This window comes from Sminthopsis crassicaudata, chromosome 1 (assembly GCF_048593235.1).
Source record: "Sminthopsis crassicaudata isolate SCR6 chromosome 1, ASM4859323v1, whole genome shotgun sequence".
Lineage (NCBI taxonomy): Eukaryota > Metazoa > Chordata > Mammalia > Dasyuromorphia > Dasyuridae > Sminthopsis > Sminthopsis crassicaudata.
Genome location: NC_133617.1, coordinates 400,999,473 through 401,014,985, shown reverse-complemented (window position 1 = coordinate 401,014,985; position 15,513 = coordinate 400,999,473).

Here is a 15,513-nt window from a genome sequence, read left to right as displayed (position 1 = left end):
AATACATTGCTGGTGGAGTTGTGAAAGAATCCAGCCATTCTGGAGAGCAATCTGGAATTATGCCCAAAAAGTTATCAAACTGTGCATACCCTTTGACCCAGCAGCGCTACTACTGGGATTATATCCCAAAGAAATACTAAAGAGCGGAAAGAGACATATATGTGCCAAAATGTTTGTGGCAGCTCTTTTTGTTGTAGCTAGAAACTGGAAGATGAATGGATGTCCATCAGTTGGAGAATGGTTGGGTAAATTGTGGTATATGAAAGTTATGGAATATTATTGCTCAGTAAGAAATGACCAGCAGGAGGAATACAGAGAGGGTTGGAGAGACTTAAATCAACTGATGCTGAGTGAAATGAGCAGAACCAGAAGATCACTGTATACTTCAACAACGATACTGTATGAGGATATATTCTGATGGAAGTGGAAATCTTCAACATAAAGAAGATCCAACTCACTTCCAGTTGATCAATGATGGACAGAGGTAGATACACCCAGAGAAGAAACACTGGGAGGGGAATGTAAATTGTTAGCACTAATATCTGTCTGCCCAGGTTGCATGTACCTTCGGATTCTAATGTTTATTGTGCAACAAGAAAATGATATTCACACACATGTATTGTACTTAGACTATATTGTAACACATGTAAAATGTATGGTATTGCCTGTCGTCGGGGGGAGGGAATAAGGGAGGGGGGGTAATTTGGAAAAATGAATACAAGGGATAATATTATAAAATATATATATATATAATAAAAAAAAATTTAAAAAAAAATAATTGCAAATTGACAATTTATTCTGCTGTCTTTAGATAGTTATATGAAGCTGACCACTTGTAATTTTTACTTTTTCTAATGCATGTATACACTACTCTCATGTGGAGTATATGGTCTTTCAGATCCTTTTCAATTCTAAATCCTATGGTGCTATGATTTTGAGTAGTATGGGAAAACTATTTGTATGAAATTTCTCAGATAAGGGTTTGGAATCTAAGATATATAAACATGTAGTGCACATACACATACATATAAATATGCATATTTATCTATAGATACATGTGTGTGTAGCTATGTCCCAAAAAAAAAAAAACCCAGAATGGGATCCTGAAGAATCAGACATAACTGAAAATGATTGAACAACAATAATATGTAAGTATACATGGGAATGTATGTACCCAAACATATGCATGTATCCATCCATACATATACATATAAATGCATACTCAGAAATATGTATAGATATCCAAAAACTATTCCCCAATAGATAAAAGATCAAATGACATAAATAAAGAAGTCACTAGTAAGAGAAATGAAAATCAAAATAAGTCAGAACTTTCTTCTCATACTCTGCAAATGGGTAAAGATGACAAAAGATGAAAATAATCAGTGTTAGAGGGATTATGGGAAGATAGGTACTCTAGTGCATTGTTGGTGGAGCTGTGAATCAGTATAAATATTTCAGAAAGTAATTTTGAATTCTGCAAATAAAGTAACTAAAATTTCCATACTATTTTACCTGGTAATTCTACTATAAGACATACTCCAAGGAAACTGTTGATAAAAAGAATGTCTCTATGTACACCAACATATAGAACAACATTTATTATGGTAGCAAAAAACTGGAAACAAGCTAGACGCCCATTGATTGGAGAGAAGTTAAACAAATGGTGATTTATCAATATGATGGAATATACCTCTTCTATAAGAAAATATGGATAAGATAAATACAGAAAAAAGCATGGAAAGATGATTTGATACAGAGTGAGGTAAGCAAAACCAAGAAAACAATATATACAATATTGTTGTACAATAACTACAGTAATGAAAAGAGTAAGAATAATTACAAATTGATACAAAGTAAATTTTGCAGAATTAGAAAGAACATCATATCCCCAAAGAAGAGATATGAGAAGACATCTCCATTCCACTTTTTTTGCAGAGGCAAAAAGTATGCAATCTAGAAAATCACATGTATTTTTAGACTTTCTAGAGCAGTTTTACTGATTTCTTCTTCTTTAAAACTATTATTTGTTATATGGAATGGTTTTCTGGAAGGGAGAAAAGATATATTTGGAGAAATTCTGATTATGTAAAAAAAGGAAATCAATAAAATGTATTTTAAAAAATAAAGTAGGATTTTAGTTAGCTCTTTTATCTGTCAGTTCTTAATATATTAATACAAGTTTACCTGAAGTTAAAAAATAAGAGTCAGAGTGAGTCCATCATATTCTGAGTCAGGGGGCCATCATATTCTGACATATATTCAGGTCTTCTCTGTTACTAATTATGTGTAATCCACAGTCCAACACTGCAAGAAAGTAGACCCAGATTCACATATATCTGAATTCAATTTCAGTGGTTTTTCAATAATTAGTATTTTTTGAGTTTGTGCTCATATTGAAGGCAATCTAAAGGCAAAAAGAGGATTACTACAGACTTAAAGCTAAAATAATCTTAGAGACCACTTAATCGAACCCTTTTATTTTATAAATGAGGAAACTATAGTACAGTAAGCTTATACAATTTGTCCAAAATTATATAGGTAATAAGTAGCAGCTCTGGGATTTGAACCCAGATCTTCTTATTACAAATCCACCACTTTCCTCACTGAAGAGATATTAATTTGACTTTTTAAATAAAATTTTTATCACTAATATAATTCTTACAAAGCTCTATGGCTACAAATTATGGAACATTACCATCTGTGAAGAGATAAAGTTGAAGAGCATCCAAAGGGCAAGTGATGTGCACATAGTGGGTGTGAATAGGCTGAAACAAATTGCAAATGAGGAATTATGAAAGAGTCATCAAATAAATGTATGCCTGAAAAAGAAGATAATTTGGTTATGAAACAAGTATGAAATGTAGGTATTCCCTAGGGTTATTTGCCCAACTTATACTCACATTGTCAAGCTGGATCCCCAGTGGGCAGGATGACTGCTCTCAAAGATCTTGGAGATTTCCCTCCCTCCTCTCCAAACCAACAATTACCCTGCCCACTGAGATACTTCCCATTAACAATCAGTTAGACAATTATCTTTAAGCAAAGGTCTTTATTAAAATGGAATAATTAAGAGCAGAAGTCCCCAAAGTCTCCTCAAATTAGGGTCATTCACACTCAAGATCCTTGGTGAGAATGGCCTCCAGTAAACATCCAAAGGGAATAAGGCAGACATGAAACCAAAGAATAGACATGTTGGTTATTGGAAGGTCTTGCTTGTATCCATTTCTGTCATTCCTCTTTGGTGCAAAGGATCATATTCCTTGAATTTCTTCCTATTTTTCTATATCCACCTATGTTTGTCCACATTTGTTCTTGTTTATTCTCTCTGCTCTTGATTGGATGTTTTCTTTACTATTGATTCTTTCTCATCAATATGAGAGAGGGGGTGGAGAGAATTTCTTTCCCATAAACTCCCATTTGATTCCTTTTCAGAGACTGAAATATGAAGTCCTTCATTACTAGGCTGGTCAGCCACCGAACTGCCTAAGAGGAGGAACATGATCTTATCAACCAATCCCCAGATGTTTTTTGTGTCAAGTAATATGCCTTTCATCTAATGGGCAAAAATCTTATTTGCAAATTGATGAGTTATTGTCCACATATCACGAGGAAGTTATAGGAAATTTCTTCAGAACCTAGTTTATTTACTAATTGACTTAAAGTGCTTAAACTATCTATGATTATATTAATTAGGATAATATGAAAGTCTGTGATGTATTTAGAGGAGGACATGGTAAGAATCCTACAGAATGGCAAAGATGAGATTTGCTTTGTTGGAGAAACTATCCATAATTATAGAAGGAACACCAGAGATCAGCTAGAGTAATAGCTGACATTTATATGGTGCCTCAAAGTTTGTGATATATTGCACATATTATCTCATTTGATCCCCACAACTACCTATCTTTGAGGTAGATATTGCAGTTATTATTTTCATTTTACAAACGAGGAAATTGAGGCTAAGAGAAGGTATGAACTTATGCAAGTTCACATATTTAGTAAATGTAAAAGTTGATACTTGATCTTAGGTTTTCCTCAGGTTAGAATTCTAGTCACTGTACCCTGCTTTTTTAGGTTTCATCTAAGCGTGTGACTTCTCTTATAAGAAACAGGCAAAAAAGATTGGAAATACAGAAGCTTAATAAATATGATGAACACTTAGAGAAAATGTAGCTAAGTCCATATGTTGTCAAGGAAAATTTTTCCTTCTTATAGGCTCTATCATCTAACCTATATTGACATTCCTAACCCATAGCACCAACTTGGTGTTGATGTTTTCCTTGGGGGAAAATAATTCAGATTTCTTAGAGAATCAATCAAGCTATTTCTCTCCTGATTCTCACCCATCTTCCTCAGGGATCAATCAACTCATGTCAGACCTACTACTCTACAATGAGATAGAACCATGTCTCTCTCTCTATCTCTTAAAAAGAGGAGAAAAAACCTGAGACTTTTGGAAAGTTTTTCCTTCCCTTTGATCTGCATAGTCTAAACTCATAGTAACAAAAAAGAAAACGAAGATTTGTTTCTTCATGTTGTAGTCCTGAGCTACATCGCTCTTGGGATGTGTCTCTGGCAGCTCCTCACTATGGTTCAAGTTCTCAGAGTTGATAGAGGAAAGTACTTTACTTGGTCCAGAAACTCATCCACCCCAAATCCACCATTTTCATCTAGTTCATTCATGGTTGCTGGCTTTTATACATTCAACTCCCAATTCAAAGCAAGTTATTCTTGTTTGAAGAACTCCTTCATTATTCTGTTGCTATAGGAGCCTGGATGTGGCACAGTGGATAGAGTTAAAAGACCTGAGTTTCAATCCAGTCTGAGACACTTACTAGATGTGTGACCCTGGATAAGTCACTTAATCTCTGTTCACTTCAGTTTTCCCATTTGTAAAATGGGGATAATAATGGCATTTACTTCTCAGAGTTATTGTGAATATTACATGAGATAATAATTGTGAAGTGTTTAATATAATATTTTGCACATAGTGAGTGCTATATAAATATTAGCTATTATCACCACCACCATCATTACTACTAACTACTATTACAATTATTACTATTATCATTACTATTACTACTACTGCTGCTGCTACTATTCTACTACTATTACTATTACCATTACTATTACTACTACTACTACTACTACTACTACTACTACTACTACTACCATTACTATTACTTCTATTACTGCTACTATTACCATTATTATTACTACTACTGCTGCTGCTGCTACTACTACTACTATTATTATTACTAGTACTAGTACTGCTACTACTTCTACTACTACTACTAGTTTACCATTATTATTACTACTACTGCTACTATTACTCTACTATCATTACTATTACTACTACTATTACCATTACTATTAGTACTACTGCTACTACTTTTACTATTATTACCATTACCATTACTACTACTATTGCTGCTGCTGCTGCTGCTACTACTACTACTACTACTATTACTGCTACTGTTTGTAATGTTCTGTTGTCTCTAAATCGTGATCATTCTCTGGGAACAGGATTCTTAGGGAGCTTCTGGAGACAGCCTTCCTTTCAGTTCAGTTCAATAATCTCAAAATGCAGCCAGGAGTTAAAGTCCTTTACTGTCTCTTTCCAAATCTTATCTCCAGATCCTTTATTTTCTCCTTCAAGTCTTGTCTCCTTCACTTGGGGGCTCAGCTAGCTTTCTGGAGGCCTTCCTCTCTCTTTGGATTTCCAAAAGCTCTTGTCCAAATGTCTCCAACCTCTCGTCTTCCCCAATGTCTCCAGCCAGCACGAAGGTAGATGTGGGAATGACTCTGCCTCTGCCTCCAAGAGTGTGGGATTATGGGTTTCTGTGTTGTGAATCTCCCAGAAGTTAATCCTAGTTCTGAATCTCCCGGAAGTCCATGAGCAGGCTTTTCCTTTAGACTTGTGAATCTCCCGGACTTGGTAATCCACTGAATCCTGGCTTTGCATCTCCTCGAGCTTCCCTGAAGTTCTCCCAGGAAGTCCTCTACTTGCCCAATCCAGACTGACTCTCCCCACTGAATCCTGGCTCTTTATATTCTCCCAGACAATGGGCTTGTGGGTACTCCCTGGACTTGTGGGAACTCCTTAAAAATTTGCTCTCTTAAAGGTGTGAATCTAATGTGTGAACTCTGAACTAGAGAATTGTTAAGTACCATGCTAAATTATATAATTATATCCATTACAGTGACTTAGCATCTTGTAAGGATTCTAACAACTATTACCATTACTATTACTACTACTATTATTACCATTACTATTACTACTACTATTGTTACTACTACTACTCTATTATTACCATTACTATTACTACTACTACTACTATTGTTACCATTACTATTACTACTACTACCATTACTATTACTACTCCTATTACCATTACCATTACTACTATTACAATTACTATTATTACCATTACTACTACTACTACTACTACTATTACTACCAGCAGCAGCCACAGCCACAGTAGCACAATGATGTATTATTACTTTTACTATCTGATCTATGTAAACTTCAGCATTGCCTGATTTCTTCAATCAAAGATTCATGTTTCTATGCTTCAATTGTACTTATACTTCTCTTCTTCTATCCCTATCATCTGCTGGCCCTCCTGTATTATGGCTTTTATAATGTGATAGACTTAATATGATTCTAGGCTAATTAAATTATTTCTAGTAGCTTTGTTAGGCCCATAATACTTCCCTGCTCACTAAAGAGCCCCTTAAAATAGGCCACTTTATATATTTCAAATGATCATCTTCAGACCTAATTCTTAGATGAGTTAGGTTGACTGAATTTCCTTCACCTCAGGGTTCAAAAACAATGTTCCTCAAATCTGTCATCACCTTTCAATTGCTCTTCCAACTCTCATCATCTCTTTATTCTACCCAATCCCATGATAGAACATGAAAAATATTGAAGATCCAATAGAATACTGAAAGCTATGGAAGCATGTGGGGGAAGAAGCAAAATCTTGCAACTGGTAATTCTTTAATAAATGCAAAGCACGGAGAAATCTATGTGAACTGATGCAGAGGCAGGTAAGCAGAACAAAATGACTTATGGTGAAGGACTTATGATGAACAATCCTATCCCTGTTCAGAGGAGGAATTGATTGTGTCTGAATATAGATTGAAGCATTGAAGCATATAAAAGTAATACATGTAAAATATATAATATTAATGATAATACATTAATAATAAGATATATAAAGTAATAACATTTATTTGAGCTAAAATTACATCTAATTTTCATCTGGATGTTACTGATTGGACAAAATCTTGGATAGACAATAGAAAAGACAGGCTTATTTTCAGTGAGTTTTGGTTGCAATGGGATTAGAGTTAGTGGGAGAAGCCAATCTTCATCACATTGTCAAATTGAGAAGAGTATGTCATAATTTCCCATATAGCTCTAGCCAGGAATCCCGAAGAACGTTTTCAGAGGGCAAGCCTATAGAATTTAGCAGAAGTGAGCTCAATTCTAATGCAAGAACACTGTGTATAGAAATTCCTTAAAATATCTAGTTTCCAGAAATCGCTTTTGCAAGTTTTCTTTCTTGGGGAATACTAGAGACCTAGAGTAGAAAATTACTAGGCAGAAAACATTTTTTATTGAACAAATAGCTACTTTCTATAATTTTATATTGCTTTGAATGGTATTCTGTTTTGCCATGAAATGAATTACATATTAAAAATTAAATGTAAAGCTTGATTAAAAACAATAGTTGACTGATTAAGAAGGACATGGTGAAGACTTTCAATTCTTTACAAAAATCAGTTATCTAAAAGGAACAAAGTTGCTCAATAAACTACAAGACTTAGAGAGGTATTGAATAGATGCCACCTTGTGTTAAAACAGTACATATTCTTACACTAAAAGGGTAGACTATGAGCATTGCAAATGCATATATTTTAAGGAGTCCTGGGGTATAGGTTTCCATATCATGGCTATGCCACATAAATTCCCAGTGATATATTACATTTTGTAATTGATTCATTAACTGCTTTTCCTGTTATTTCAATAACTCACTAGGGAAAATTGATGGTATAGTTGATAAAGTGCTAGACTTGGAGTTAAGAAGACTTAAATTCAACTTGAGCCTCAAATACTCATTAGCAATATGACACTGGGCAAGTCACTTAAGTTCTGTCTGCCTCAAATATTTGATCATCCCCATATCTCCACAACTTTCCCTCCTCAAGTCTGCCTACTGTTTTCCCTAGCTTCTTTTAAGTCCCAACAAAAAGTCTCTTAATCCTATTGTTTTCTCTCTGTTAATTATTACCTATTTATCCTGTATTTAGTTTGTATATATTTGTTTACATGTTGTCTCTCACGTTAAATTGGGAGTTCCTTGAGAGCAAAGACTAGTCAGTGATTGATTCATTGCCCTATGAAATGGGAATCATAATTATATTTATCTCCTAAGGGTTGTTTTGAGGAACAAATGTGATATTTGTAAAATGCTTAGCACAGTTCCCGACACATAGTAGGAACTTATTAAATGCTTATTTCCTTTCTTATTTCCATCCTGTTTAGGCAGTGTAATGAAAAGTATATTGTGCTAGCAGTCAGAATGTCTGAGTTTTAGGTTCAACTTGAGCACTTTGCTTGCTGTATGACTTTACGCAATTTATAGTAACTTTCTAAGATTTATATATTTCAAAATGGGCATAATAATATTGTACTACTGACCTAATAGGACTTTTGTGAAGATGAATTGGAATCATGGATGTAAAAACTAAAATGGCCTATAGAAATATAAAAGTGATGATGATGATGATGATAACTTTAGAAAAAACAAAAACAATTGGACCTCATGTTACATTATTGATTTCAATCTATGTTCTATCTACTCCTAGGAAAAGGCTAGTTGGTTGGTCTATGAAACAATAATTCCAAGACTCACCTGGTAGAAATTACAATAGTTATAGAAAGGAAGGAAATAAACAACTTCTTGAGGTCTAGGCTTATAATTATAATCAAACAACACAATGACAATCATTATGCTAGGCCTTCACTCAGAATTAGGCAGGAATTCTAGAGACTTTATATTCAAGGTTTCATATGTGGCCTCTGGGTATTGAGCATGGTCAAGACATGGTGTTCATATGTAGTCTCTTCCTCTAGGGAATATAGAGAATTACAATCTCCCTTTTCCCTGCCCTTATTTTAGCTGAAAAAGGGATTCTTTTTGTATCCTTGAAACAGGAAGAGCAGAGAATGTAGCTCAGGGTTTCAATGGCATAAGAAAGGTAATTTCTTCAGAATTCCTAAAGGAATGAATCTAAGGTTAAAAAAGTAAAGGACTCAGTCCTTTGAAAGGGCAATAGAATCTTACTCTTCTGGCTCTAGGGAGAATGAAGATATATCAAAACCGGAGACAGAGACAGAAACACATTGAGGTAAAGAGTAGATTAGAGGGTCATACTGGATTAAAGGAAGAGGCAAATTGCAGGATTAAGGGCACAAGGAAAGAAAAGGTTTAGAAAAGCTGCTTATAATAGTGCTTCTGGGAATTTGTAAAAGCTGGACTGATGATATGATTGGTAAGAAACAGTGTGAGCTGAACCCATTTGATGTTGGACAGCCTAGATTCATTGTAGACCAGGTAAGTTTGATCCTTCATTTTTCTCCCGCAGTACTCTGAAGTTCTGGAGCAGGAACCAACAGATGGAAAGGGTGATTAGAAGATGGTTTGGCAGTCAAAGTAGAAATTTGGAGGGAAATAGGAATCTGGGGTGGTGAAGAAGGCACCTAAAGTAGCTCAGAAGTTGGTAATGTTGCAGCCATTTTTTGGTTGTGTCTGACTCTTTGTGATCCCATTTAGAGTTTTCTTGGCAAAACTAGAGTCTTTTGTCATTTTCTTCTCCAGCTCACTTTACAGATGAGGAAATTGAAACAAACAGGATTAAATGGCTTGTCCAGGGTCACACAACTAATAAGTGTCTGAGGTTAGATTTGGACACAGGAAGATAAGTCTTTCTGAGTCTAGGCCTGAAATTGTATCTATTTTGCCATCTGACTGCCCCAAAGAATAGGGGAAAATTACATGCTAGGGAATCTGAAGGTAAAGAAGTACTGGTAAGAGCTGAGTTGATTAAGCAGGCTTTCCCTGGGGCGTTATGTCACTAGAACTTTAGGAAAAGAGATTAATTTGGAGCTAAGGGACCCAGGTTTGAAAGTCAACTTTACTACTGTTTAGCTAAGCAAACTAATTTTTTTTCATCTTTGGGATTCAGTTTCTCAGTCTTTAAAAATGGGAAGGATTGGACTAGATGATTTCTGAAGTCTGATATAGCTCCATATTCCATGGAAACCCTATATTAATTTTTGATACTGTAGTAACCTTTAAGGTGCAAAGAATCAAGTTTGAACTCCTCAGATAGTTTGTGCAATTGAATGGGAAGTATTTTCATTTCCCAAATGAGAACTTGATTATGTAAAAAGAACAGAGGTATTAAAGTCATAGAATTAAGTTTAAGTTTTGGTTTTTGACACCACTGGATATATGACCAAGGGCAAGTCACTGGATCTAAGGTCTTAAATTTTAGAGTTAAAGGGCACCTTAGAAATTATCTTGTCTTCCTTCCCTGTCTCCTTCTCTTCCTCTTTTCCTTCCTCCTTTTTTTCCTCCTCTGTCCTTTTTTTCTCTTCCTTCCCTTTCTCCTTCCTTCTTTATCTTCCATTCTTCTCTTCCTTCCTTTCTTCCCTCTCTTCCCATAGGGAATCATATTCTCATTTGTGGGTACCCAAGGAATATAAATTTTGCTCACTGACACCTCTCAAGATATCTTGGAGTATACTGGCTAAATTTCTTTTTTAAGGATCTGGCCTTAAACCCAAATCACTCTAGCTCTCATTGATTAACCAGCAATAGATCCCAATCCAAGCCTTACTTAGTCATTATTGGGGCTCTGATAGCTTAAAGTAGGTGTAAATAGCAATTGTTTCTGATTGGCCAGAAACTCTGAGGATCCTCTCAGATTGATTTTTTTTTCTTTTCCCCTGATAACAGGGGTCATTCTTTGCCTCATTTCTTACCTAACCTTAATCACTGAAGGAGCATTGCCTCATTAGATGAAAAAGCCCATTATCTCCAACTGCATCCAGGGCCATTTCCAGTCAGCCTGATCAATATCTTGCCTCTGAATCCAGATAGCTCTGGAGGAGAGAATGAGGCTGATAATTTTGCACAGCCCTACCTCAGTTAAATTCAGTTCACTTTCAAGATAGACATTACACTCCCCCCCCCCCCACTTCAAGATTCTCTTCACTAAAGAAGGGCAAACAATTACTACAACCATTTGAATACTATACACAAAATCATATGATCTTCGATGTAGTCTTTTAAATGTTCTCCAGGGCTGTAAGTAAATTGAAAAGTGGAAGATCACAGTCATACTAATAGTCACACTGGTATAACATGCAAGAACCCTGAAAATAACTGTCAATTTGACTTGCATCTCTAGCAGTGGGAACTTTCTCAGTCCTCCTACTTCCTAGTTGGGCCAAAAGATATGGAATCATCTTGAATCTTGAAATTTTTGAGTTGGAGGAAACTTTGAATTGTCTCTAATCCAATATTCTTATTGTATGGATGGGAAAGTTGAGGTTCAGATAAGGTTCTTTTCAAATCTTGATGGACCAAATGTGCCCAGAGAGATTTTTTCCAAAGTTTTATACATTTGAATGATAATGGAAAAACAACAGGTGTTAATTTTTAAAAGAGAGAACAGTTTCAGACCAGTGTCATATTCTGTTCATATGAAAAATAGCCAATACTGAATTTGAGTAACTACAGAGAACAGAGGAATCCCATCATTCTTATCTGTGATTGAACAGTACAGGCTTGGAGTGGACAAAATCGGCTAAGACCCTGAGAATTAAGTCCTGTTTCCATGTTGGATAAAAACTTGTGCAGTTCACCAGGAATGACCAAGAGGAAATACCTACTCTCAGTTGAATGGATCAAGTCTGATAACATGGCCTGAGTGAAAGTGATAAAGGGCTCCATTAGTAATAGTTAAACAGACTTTACATAGTTAGATTCTGGTTCTCACTGCTTTTGTTTTGATAATTTAAGGAATCAGGACAGAAGGTTACAAGCCAGACTGTGATATTGTTCTTAAGATGGATCCTAGAAAAGCCAATTCTCTTGTATAAACAACACATGGATCTCAAAAACTTAGATTTACAATCGTCAAAGGAACTAAACTTTGTCCATGAAGAACTAAGTGAAGTATATTCACAAACATACATTGTTTTGCTTTACTAACATATTTTTATTTAATATATAAAAAGAAAGATTTGGTGATTATTTTGCATCTTCTATGGAGCTGTGAGCTCCTGCAGCAATGAATGAGCAATACTCATTTATGCCTGCTCATCTTGTGCTACTCTTGCCCAGAGATATTTTCCCCCCAAAACAATTCAAAATATCAGGAATCTTTCTCTAGATTGATTGACATTGTATGACTACCAATAAAGCACACAGTCTATCCATCATTTATACCTTTATTCTTGCTAGATTTCAGCCTGCCTTTTATGTATTCTGATGAAATCATTGGGAAAATGTTGAATCTTGAAGGAAGGCAGGAAAGCTAGAAGATGAAGATAGAGTGAGAGAATCCCAGACATAAGGTATTGTTATAAAAATTTCCTGAGTTGGAAGATGGAGTGCTTTGTCATTTTCAGGTGATGAACTTTCTTGAATTAAGCTTTCTTGGTTCCCACAAAAGAGAAAACAGACTATTGACTAATACTGCTATTCAAGAACTCAGAGATACCACTAATTCATCTTTAACCATCTTTTTTTTTTCAAGGTTATTAACCATTATCTTTTACCTAAAATAATATTGCTGCAATTAATGAGTGATAGTTATATAAAGCTTTACATTTTGAAAATGCTTTCCTTAACCGTGAGCATGATAATTATTATCCCCATTTTATACATATGGAGACTATGCCATTCTAATAATGGAGCTAAATTCATGTTTAGCTATCAACATTTCTATTCAAGCACGCTTTAATTTTTTTTTCAATTTAAATTTCCTGAGACTGGACCTGTGATTTCATTTGTTTGGGTTGTCCCTTGGTGTGGGACATCCACATAAATTAACAATTGGTCTACAGGAGATCGTTATATACCTCAACAATAATACTATATGATGATCAATTCTGATGGATGTGGCCCTTTTCAACAATGAGATGAACCAAATCAGTTCCAATAGAACAGTAATGAACTGAACCAGGTACACCCAATGAAAGAACTCTGGGAGATGACTATGAACCACTACATAGAATTCCCAATCCCTCTATTTTTGTCCGCCTGCATTTTTGATTTCCTTCACAGGCTAATTGTACACTATTTCAAAGTCTGATTCTTTTTGTGCAACAAAACAACTGTTTGGACATGTATACATATATTGTATTTAATATATACTTTAACATGTTTAACATGTATTGGTCAACCTGCCATCTGGGGGAAGGGATGGGGGGAAGGAGGGGAAAAGTTGGAACAAAAGATTTTGCAATTGTCAATGCTGAAAAATTACCTATACATATATCCTGTAAATAAAAAGCTATAATAAAAAATTTGGTCTATAACTATAATCTTAGGTTTTCCTGGAGCTTTGAGAGAGTAATGAAGTTACACAACTAATACATATAAGAGGCAGTGATTGAACATGATTTTAAGTCCAGGTATGTCAATCCAATACATCATTATGCCTTTCACTTTTTAGCGATTGGATACATTTATAAGAAAAAGTGGAAGAGAGAGCTAGGTTGGAGATAAGTTTTCTTATAAGGAAACCTATAGAAAAGTTAGCTAGTATTTGTAGAGACCAAGTCATCTTATTCTGACCCACACTGCAATAAATAAATGCTTAAGCAATACTCATATAGCCAAGATATTTCTGTAATTTTATAGAGCAACTAATACTCTTCGATGAATTCTGTCATTTGCTTTTTAAGTTTATTCTACAGACATAGGGAAAACTCCTTCAAGTGCAAAAAAGCTAACATAGATTCTCTGATGGCCTAAGTTGTATCTTAATATTGCCTGCACCCAACCCAGTCCACTTTGTATGTAGTAGACATTCAAGATAGGATTTTTTTTTTAGTATAGCTTTTTATATACAAAATATATGCATGGGTAATTTTTCAACATTGACCCTTGCAAAAACTTCTATTCCAACTTTTCCCTTCATTCCCTCCATTCCCTCCCCTAGATGGCAGGTAGTCCCAAATATGTTAAATATGTTAAAGATATGTTAAAGATAATATATGTATACATATTTATACAGTTATCTTGTTGCACAAGAAAAATCATCTCATTGTTGAAGAGAGCCATGTCCATCAGAATTGATTGTCCTATAGTCTTGTTGCTATGTATAATGATCATTTCACTTAGCATCAGTTCATGTAAGTCTCTCCAGGCCTCTCTGAAATTATCCTGCTGGTCGTTTCTTACAGAGCAATAATATTCCATATCATTCATATATCACAACTTATTCAGCCATTCTCCAATTGATGGGCATCCATTAAATTTCCAGTTTCTAGCCACTATGAAAAGAGCTGCCACAAACATTTTTGCACATACAGGTCCCTTTCCCTTCTTTAGTATTACTTTGGGATATAAGCCCAATAGCAGCAATGCTGGATCAAAGGGTATGCACAGTCTGACAACTTTTTGAGCATAGTTCTAAATTGCTCTCCAGAATGGTTGAATCTGTTCACAATTTCACCAACAATGCATCAGTGTCCCGGTTTTCCCACATATCCTCCAACATTTGTCATTATCTTTTCCGCTCATCTTAGCCAATCTGACAGGTGTGTAGTGGTATCTCAGAGTTGTCTTAATTTACATTTCTCTGATCAGTAGTGATGTGGAACACTCTTTCATATGAGTAGAAATAGTTTCAATTTCATCATCTGAAAATTGTCTGTTCCTATCCTTTGACCATTTATCAATTGGAGAATAGCTTGATTTTCAAGATAGGATTGTTAATCAAATTTAGTAAGCTGAGTGTGTGTGTGTGTGTGTGTGTGTGTGTGTGTGTGTACCTGTGTACATGACAGAAGAAAAAAAGGATGAAGAAAAAGGAATGAAGGGATTTTACTGGTATAGATACTCTGAATACAAGTAAAGAATACAATGGAACAATGTCTTGTCTAATTTTAATTATATGTCATTCAATAACTTCTCTTTAGTAGAGCCCTTCCCCCAAATGCAATGAAGAGATTCCCTTTGATTCCTTTGATTGAGCTATCCATGACCCTATAATTTATTATACATGTGGCTGATGGTATATTTTAGACCATTTCTCCTATGTAACTCACTACTAGTAATATGTTTCAATTTATGTATTCCCATTCATGCTTTTTCCATTACCATTTGGAAATGATAAAATAATGGTATTCTAGTTCACAAATCATCCTTTGTGCTATTGCTTAGAAGAAAAGAATCATGACTCTTAAAACACACA